A 9,295-nucleotide genomic window follows, 5' to 3' on the forward strand; every position below is an offset into this window, starting at 1 on the left:
AAAGGTCAGGCAGGGTCCTGACCTTTGAGATAGGGACCTGGCTGAAGTATTTCTATTTGGCAACAGAGAAAAGCAGGTCACAAGCAATGGAAGCTTGCTGTCCATTGGAGGAGTTGTGTCTGTGAGAATTTAGGGACACAGTGGGAAGAACTTGGCTCTTGGGTATTGGTCTTCCCAAATTCTTTAACTATTTTAATTGTGGTAAAATATACATAACATACAACTTGCCATCTTAACCATTTGTTTTAAAATATAGTTTATTTATTTATTTATTTTTATTTTTATTAAAAAAATTTTTTTTTTATTTCTGAGAGAGAAAGAGAGAGAGACAGCGTGAATAGGGGAGGGTCAGAGAGAGAGGGAGACACAGAATCTGAAGACAGGCTCCAGGCTCTGAGCTGGCTGTCAGCACAGAGCCCGACACGGGGCTCGAACCCATGAACCGTGAGATCATGACCTGAGCTGAAGTCGGACGCTTAACTGACTGAGCCACCCAGGTGCCCCTATTTATTATTTTTTAAATAGTTTACCATCTTAACCATTTTTAGTGCATGGTTCAGTGGTACTAAGTACATTCACATAGTTGTGCAACCATCACCACCGTCTACTTTTAGAACTCTTTCATCCTCCCAAATCGAAACTCTGTACCCAATAAACACACTCCCCATTCTCAGTCCCAGCCCTCGAGAACCACCGTTCTACTTTCTGTCTACCTAGGTCCCTCACACAAGTGAAAACACATATAATTTATTCTTTTTGTGACTGGCTTATTTCACTTAGCATAATGTCCTCAAGGTTCACCCACATTGTAGTATATTGCAGCATTTCCTTCCTTTTTAAGGCCAAATAATATTTCAGTGTGTATGTATGGACCACACTTTGTTTATCCATTCATCTGTCGATGAACACTCCCTTTTGTGGCTACTGCGAATAATGATGCTCTGAGCACAGGTGTACCATCTATTTAAGACTCCGCTTTCAGTTACTCTGGGCAGGCACTAGGAAGTGAAATTTCTGGACCACACATACTGCAATTCTATGTTTAACTTTTGGAAGAACCACCATACTGTTTTCCACAGCAGCTGCGCCATTTTCCATCCCCACCCACAGTACATGAGGGTTCCAATTTCTCCACATCCTCGCCAACAACTGTTATTTTTTTTCCCTTCTTGATAACAGTTATCTAATGGGTATGGTGTGCTGTACTTTTGGTTTGCGTTCTCCTAATGAGGAGTGATGTTGAGCATCATTCCGTGTGCTTATGGGTTATTTGTGTATCTGCTTGAGAGACATGTCTATTAAGTCCTTTTCCCATTTTTTAATAGGGTTGCCTTTCTGGTTATTGTTGACTAGTAACTTTTAATAACAACTCTTGAGCAGGCATTAAGAAACCAAAGATGTCACAAGCAGGGGTGGGATTTTTGGCCTCTCTGTGGATATTATCACCAAGGGGACAGTTTTAGCCATGGTTAGATAAAGGGGAAACTGCTCTGTTCTATGGACAGATTTTTAGATTTTTGTGCTCTTAATTCCCACCATCCTCGACTTGAATAAAACCCAAAAGGCCTAAAGGAACAATGATGGGGAAGCAGAAATTAAGGCCTATGTATTGTATTGCCTCTAAAGTTTCTCCTTTTCAGGATGCTTTTCGTAAATAGCAGCTCTTCAAAAGTACTAAATGAGAAGGGTTTTTTCGACATAAAGAGTCATGGGTTGTATGTAATATCATTTGCTTTATACAATTTCTTTTTTGGTCCACATTCTTGATACAAGAATCTCCTCTGTGAAGCTGTTGGTTTGTAGGCTCTCCCACTGAGCTTCTTTCTACATCTCCCTTCCCTGATTCTTAGAAGGCCTGCTCTGAAGTGTGGGTTTCTGTACACAGAAGATCTGAAGGTTAAAGCAAAGGGACCAGAATGTGTCTCCTTGTTGCTACTCTTTACACCAATTATAAAAAGCTTTAATTCTGAAGGAAGAGGGGAGAAAAAAAGATCCCAATGTAATTGATTTCTTAAAAGAAAACAATCAAACTTATTCTAAAAATGAAAAATCAACCTTCAACATCAGAAGGGAGCAGTGTTCCAGGCAAAGAGTGGGGTTTTGCCCAACGCCCTAGCAACACGTTGGCTAACGGCAGCTTGAATGTACAGGACATTTGATTCTGAGGAAGTTCAAGTACACCATCCCCTTAGCTTTACAACCTCTCAAAGAGACCACGGGGACACTTTACAAATGAGGCCACCAAGGCACAGAGAGATAGAATAACAAGGCCCTGATGACTTTACAAGCCAAAAGTAGAATCTGAAACATAATTTGGTCTTGGGCCTTGCTGAGTACTATGCCCTGGCCCCAGGCTGCCTCTTAGGCTGAGGTCCTGTGAGGAACAGATGTCTCCCTATCAAGGACTCTGGTCCCTGGTAAAGGTCTTCTCTGGCTGATGACTGACAGGGATTCTCCAATGCTTTCTCTCGTTCCCTGCCAATATTTATTTCTGGAGAGAGCTGGTCCGTCAACAACATTTGCTGACAGTATCCACTTGTTTCCAGAGTCTTCCCAGAATGGAAGAAATTACTTGATATCATCTTGCTGTGAACAGATCAACTACAAAGGCAGGATGAATAAAACATTTCTTGGGCTCAAAGTTTTGCTCAAAGAGGAGGAGAAATGGGAACAGATGATGGAAAATTTCTTTCACAGAGTTTTCTTCCGTGGGATAAAAAACACATTCATGTTTCTCAGAAAGAAACCTGCCAATGACTGAAGCTGAAAGCTAATTTTTTTTTACAACCCCAAATCTCTACACATTTGATTAAATTTCTACTGTAAGTTATTCCTACACAGACAGACTTCCTGGGGGCTCTCCATTTCACGGAGAACAACTTCATCAAGCTCTCTGAAGCTAAGACCAAAGTACAGTACTCTCCCTTTCTCCTACTTCCTTCCCATGTCATCTGGGGGAGCATGGAGGGTATGATGAAGGTTCGAGAGTGGCAGACTGATTGCTTGAATGTGGTTACTGGCTATTTAACAATATGAAGAGAGTAGGCCAGCGTTCATTACAAATGAGAGCTGATCACCTTGTGGAAGGAGCCTCACTGGGTACTTTTCAGATCTGGGATCCCAGGAGTTTATGAACTTGGGCTAATTTGGCCACCTCAATGAGTCATGATGATTTTTCTTTTAGGAGGAAGCAAGGGGAATAGCCATGGTCACACCTGTTGTGTCTCTAAATCAGTAGCTTCAGGGGCTGCTGACCCCATGAAGGGATGGGGGATGGAAGGTGGATGGGAGAACACACGACAGGTAGGCTGCTGACTCCTCACAGATCACATCTGTCTCCCGAGGCACAGTCTCCACACTGTCTGCATCCTGGAGTTGAGAAGGGGTACTCGGGGTATAGGGGTGGGGGTCCCTGGGAACAACCCTTCATTGTCTAGAACGGGGCTCTCTAAGTTTCGAATCTCAGAGGTTAGCTCACAAAGGCCTTTCCAGCTTGCAAAACTCCAGCAAATCACACAAAAGATAATTTTGCCTCCACCTCACCTACACAGACACACCGTGTACAGACTCAACAGCCAGATATCCATAAGAGGCTGGTTCTTTAAAACAAATGACCTCAAGAACGTTTCAGAAGAAAATGTCTCATAGAGGTTTTTCTTTGTTTCTTCCACTCCTATCAATTTAAATTCATTTAAATAGTTGATTGTAGATTTATTTTAATAATGAAATCTGCTGTAAATCCAGCAGACCCCACGGTCTGGCCCACCCCCTCCTCCTTCCACTCTTCCCACAGAATGGGGCTTCCTACAGACTTTCTGGACGGCTGATTTCCGGCACGCCCAGGCTCTCCCTCTGTCTTCTCTTGCCTTTTAAGGGATGAAATGTTTACCACTTGTACCGTCCCTGACAACAAGTATTTCCTGGTCTGCTAACTCCTTAAATAAAGCAACCTTGCATGTCTGTTTATCTGCTGAAATACTCTGGAGTCAAGAAATATAATGAACTGTTTCTGCAATAAAAGTGTATGCCAGCAGCTGTGTGGCGGAGTAATTGTATGGCACTTCATACTTTGGCCCAAATAAAAGGTCCACACAGGCAACCCTTTCAGAGTCAAGGCTCCATCACCCAAGCCCAATCATCAGCTCTGTCTTCCCTTACAATGTGCAACATTTGCTGCTTTATAGTACACGCCCAGCCCCGGCAAGTGGGGCCACACTTTTCTTTAGGATTCATCCTTAATGCAAGATGGGTTTTCCTAGGTCATGACTCCTTGAGCTCTCTGGCCCTCTAGCACCTCTTCCATTCCCTGTCACCTCCACGTACCCCGTCTCCTTTCCCTACACGGGCAGGAAGAGAAGGAACACGAGTTCTCCCACAACGACCTTCCACGGCTCCCTCTACTGCTAATTCCATGACACCCACTCACCCACCCATCTGGGGTCCCCGCCAAGCACATGCCCTGAGGAGGGGCCACTTCCCACGGCACAGCCATCTCCTGGACCTGGCCTGAGGAGTGCGCTGCCCGTGGCCCTGGTCCACAGTCCCTCTGATGTCACAGAGAGCAGAAAGTCTCTGTATTTCGCACACACTGTGAGAAGGCTTGGAAAAGCAAGCTCCCTCAAAAACAAATGCTCGTTCACAGTCTAGAAGTTTCTATAGAATTCTGGAGAGAAAGCACAGGGGTATTTCCTTCTTCATTTTCAGTGCTCAGCTGCTCTTTAAAACACTTTGGTGCTTGGCCTCCGATATGCTATGCGTGTGCTGGGGCAGAATATCTGAGATACACGGCTTGGGGAAAGTTGTCTGGTTTTAGACAACCCCTTTGATTTACGACCCTGTGGCTAAATCAGTGCAGGATTTTGGCAAAAGACCAGTTCCATTTGCTTGCAAGTCTGATCCTGAGGCTCTGGCGTTTCCCCGGGCAATCATTTGCTTTTAATTACTATTTGATTCTACCACTGAAAGAACTCGGCTGGCTAACCCTTCAACTGCAGAAAAATCTAGGCAGAGGGTGACAGCTGCCCTGATGTTAAGCTCAGCTCGGGCAAAGCATCTTCTTTCAGGGTTATTTTACACAGTCTTCATTTTTCGTAGTGAAGGGTAGCCAATTTCATCCTGAAAGAATCCTCCCGGCACACCTGATTCTCTTCAAAGGCAATGTACTTGCCAAAGGACTCTGAACCTCACAGCAAAGCTGTATAAAGCTTAGAAAAACAAGTTGATTTAAAGTTTCTATTTTTACATGGTGTCCCGTTTCCAGAGGGGCTGAGACTAGTGGTTTCAAACTCAATTTAGCATTTAAACTAATTTTCAGCCAGGTCTCTATGGACCAGCAATTAGGGGGAGGCAAAGAGTTCAAAGAGGCGGGTGGCAGGGGGGGAGTGCGGTCTCTCCGGATGTGCTCCCAGCCCTCCTCCTTCCCGTTCCCAGCGGGTGAGGCGACCCACCACCGGCCAGCAGGCAGGGAGCACCTGGGGCTTTGCCTGCACTGAGTCTGGAAAGGCACCAATGGCCAAGTCCGTTTATTCTTCTCGTAGCTGTCCTGGGGAAGGATCTAAAAACTTCCTGAGGACCCGGCGGCATGCTGCTGGCCAAGATGTTCCATGCCAGGGACAACAAGAGAAGAACGGGCCCTTTCAGCTCCCAGAGCCACACAGACCTCACTGGCCTTCGAAGGACGCCTCTGGCCACGCGGGCTGGCAGTCAAGGCGGTAGACAGTGCACACCGGCCCTGGACCCAGGCCTAGCAGTCAAGGCGGTGGACAGTGCACACCAGCCCTGGATGCCTGCCTGGGTCCTCCTCCCGGCCCTGCCGCCATCTTTAGCTGTGGCCACAGCACTCCTTGGAGCCTCAGAGTCCTAACTTTCCTAATTCATTTTAATTTTGCATGGTGATTCTGTTTAGATAATATGGGTTCATGGCGCAAACTGCAAAAGGTACAAAAAGGAATACGGTGTGTTGAGGCTCTGCCCAACTGTTCTCCAACTGTTCCCTTCCCCAGAGACAATCATTTTGTTTCTCACGTCCCCTTCCAGAAATACTGCCTCCTTTGTAAGCTTATCTTATTCTTCCTTCATTATTAGTTTTACACAATGGTATCATACTGTTCATACTATTCTCTACTTCATCTTCTTCCTCTCCTCCCCTCCTTCTTCTTTTAATACTTAACAGTATGCCCAAGGTTCTTTCCACCTTTAAAATCTCCTAAATCAGGGCATTAGGCTGGGAGTTTAAAGGGTCTACCTCTTAAGTGTCTGGGTAAATGTCCTCACAACTGCCTTAACAGGGAAGGGAGGAGAAAATGGAAGGAGATGCTTCATAGTGAGTCATCATGAAACACCTGGAGGCTCATGGTCAATGTCATCCCTCTAGCAGATACCTGCCCAGAAGGGCTACCTACTTCAAGAGTGGGGAGAAAGGGGTTTTGGTGAAGGGCCCTTTCAGATGGGAGACAGCATTCTGCACACTGATCCGATCAATTCTTCTAGTCTTACCACTTTATAGAAGAAAAACAAAGGCTTCAGGAGGTCGGATGACACCAACACCCCGCAGCTGATGACCACAGAAGAGGATTCCAGGAATGGCTACCACCTTCAAAGTCCATATTCTTGTCAATTTATCCAGACAGTATTTAAAAAAAAAAGCATGTCTCCCACTTTTTTGTTTATAAAAATCCTAAGGTCAGCCTTACAACTATCATCCTTAGTCCCTGTGCCAATGGTAATAACTCACAGTCAAGACATTTTTCCTCTAGGAACCACAAGTGTATGCCTTTGCCCGCCCAACAGACAGGCTCTGTTCAGTGAGTCAACTGACAGCATGAGAAGTCCCTCCTACAGGCCTGGGGAGGAGTGGGAGAGAATCTTCCAGAGCTGCAAGTCTTGGGAATACTGATTTTACCTGTCAGACCTCCTGATGAGGCATACCACAAGTACCAAAGTGAGTTCAGAGTGAGGGGATAGAGGTAAGAAGAGAAACGTGTTATGGTTAATCTGTTTTTCTTTTCAGTCCTAAAAAGAGCCTCCATGGGCGTCCACATGACATTCATCTGAACATGAATGTGTGCAGAAAACCAGCCCCAGGTCAGGTGCGGACAGGAGAGTGAGCAGACTCCAACCTGGGCAGCTCCAGGGATGCACCTGCCTCTTCCTGCCGCAATTCAGCCTCCTCCCTGGGACTCCCTCCTCCTTCTTCAGGTCCCTGCCTCACTGTCCTACCTCTTAGCTGTTTGCTGCTTCATAGTGTGTCTGCTGGAGGGTGAGCAGGCCACGAAAAGGACTCTGTGCATAGCAGAGCTTCATAAAGCTTCAGGGTGGGGTCTGGTTGGCGCTCCTGGCTTGCATAAGGTTTCCAGATTATCCGTGGGCCGTTTTATTCTTGACATTCGTACTTCTCATTACCACCGATAATTAAAAAGTTGGCTGGACTGTACTCAAAGAAAGCCAAATGTGTGGACAAAAGCTCCTTTCCCTGCTGTTCTCTCACACCAGAGATGTCAAGAGAAGTGCTATTCATAGGGCACCCTGGTGGCTTAGTTGGTTAAATGGCCAACTCTTGATTTCGGCTCAGGTAATGATCTCACAGTTCCAGAGTTCGAGCTCCACACTGGGCTCTGTGCTGCCAGCACGGAGCCAACCTGGGATTCTCTCTCTCTCCCTCTCTCTCTCTCTGGCCACCCTACTCACATGCTCTCTCTCTCTCTCAAAATATATAAATAGACATTAAAAATAAAAAGGAGGGAAGTGCTGTTTAGCAGCAGTGTTCAGCACTGACTCTAGATGATGCTTCTACCTGGAAGGGTCCCACAATGGGACGGGGAGCCCAGGACTCCTAAAAATCTCCCCAGAAACTGCACCCTTGTCCAGGCACCACCTATGGCACACTGTCCTCCAGATGCCTTTGCAGGATGTGTGTTTGGGTGAAGCTTCAGCTCCTCAGCTCCTCCCCCATCCTGATGGGTGCTGGGGGTTCCGGGGCAGATACTGGGATAAAGACAGGCAGGAAAGGCCACGCTTTCCCTAACTCACTTCTTCCCCCTCAGCGCATCTGGAACCTTGTGTCAGGACACAGTCAAGCTGTGAGCCCAGAGAGTGCTGGGTGTGGGGCCCTGGGCCCTCAGTCTGGCTTCACCTCATACATGGGGACAGTCCCTGGTGAGGCACATCTAGAGGAAGCAGTCTCCGCCAAGTGGGCTTCCTCAGCAGATTTCCCACAATTATAATAAAGGCGACTTTCATGACAGGAGCTCGCAATAACACAGATAAACAGAAGATAACACCAAGTGGTCTTTGGCAGGGAAAGTACTCTGGGATATCTCTACCAGTCATAAATGAGCTCAAAGGACTAAGAAAAAAAAGATTAAAAATAATGAATAAACTGTCAAACAAAAGTCAAAAGGGGGCCCCTCATTTAGAAAGTCATTGTTCTAGAGAAGATTCCACAGGAGCCAATCTGATGCAGGGGAGCACTGGAGAAATCTCCCCTGACCCCCTCTCTGCACCCCCCTTCCATGCCTCGAGCTTCCCCAACTTCTGCAGTGGAAACGATCATGTTACAGGCTGACACGGATTCGGAGCCCATGGGAAGGAAATGCTTTGTGAATTCCAAATATAATTACTGGACTATCATTCAAGAAAAGAACATTATAAGGTTTTAATTGTTTCCTGCCCCCCTCCATCCTCCCTTGTGATTACAGCGACTTTACATTTCACTTAGCCCAATGGAAAGAATGTGGGGTCTGGAGAAAGAGGGCTGGGTTCAAGTTCCAGTGCAAAACCTCACTAACTGGATGACCTTGGGCAAAAGACAACCCCTTGAATCCCAGCTGTCTCTCTCCTCAGCCTAGTAGGGTGGCAGGATCTGCCTCAAGGGGTTGTTGTGAAGACTGAGAGCTGTAAGGTGGGTGGGAGACCATAAGCTCTCCAGCCTTACACCAGCCGGGTCACTTTCCCTCAGACACTCCTCCGCCTCCTCCAGGGCTGGGACCACGGCCGCCCTCTCCCAAGCGTGGTTTTAACATCTCCAAATTCCCTTTATGCTTTGCTCCTAGAATCAAAGAAGATATTCCTGGAGTGTTAGAGCTGAAAAGAGCCTTAGGAATCTTCTGGAACAACCCCGACCACACCAACAACTCCACTACCACCACCCGTGTCAATAGGAAAACCACAGCGCCTCATTGGCGGAGCAAGGCGGTGGCCCAGCCAGGTCTTCTGATTCTACCGCCTGTCCCTCCCCATGCAGCCCCCCACGACGCTGGGTGCTTCCTCTCACGGGGTGCTTTGTACCCCACTGACA

The 9,295-nt window shown here is 46.8% G+C and overlaps 1 protein-coding gene across 1 annotated transcript in view; it reads right to left on the reverse strand.

The window, feature by feature from the left end:
- Positions 1-9,295, reverse strand: part of APCDD1 (APC down-regulated 1) — a 21,873-nt gene that overhangs the window by 8,570 nt on the left and 4,008 nt on the right. The window lies entirely within an intron of this gene.

This window comes from Crocuta crocuta, unplaced genomic scaffold, assembly GCF_008692635.1.
Source record: "Crocuta crocuta isolate KB4526 unplaced genomic scaffold, BGI_CrCroc_1.0 scaffold26, whole genome shotgun sequence".
Lineage (NCBI taxonomy): Eukaryota > Metazoa > Chordata > Mammalia > Carnivora > Hyaenidae > Crocuta > Crocuta crocuta.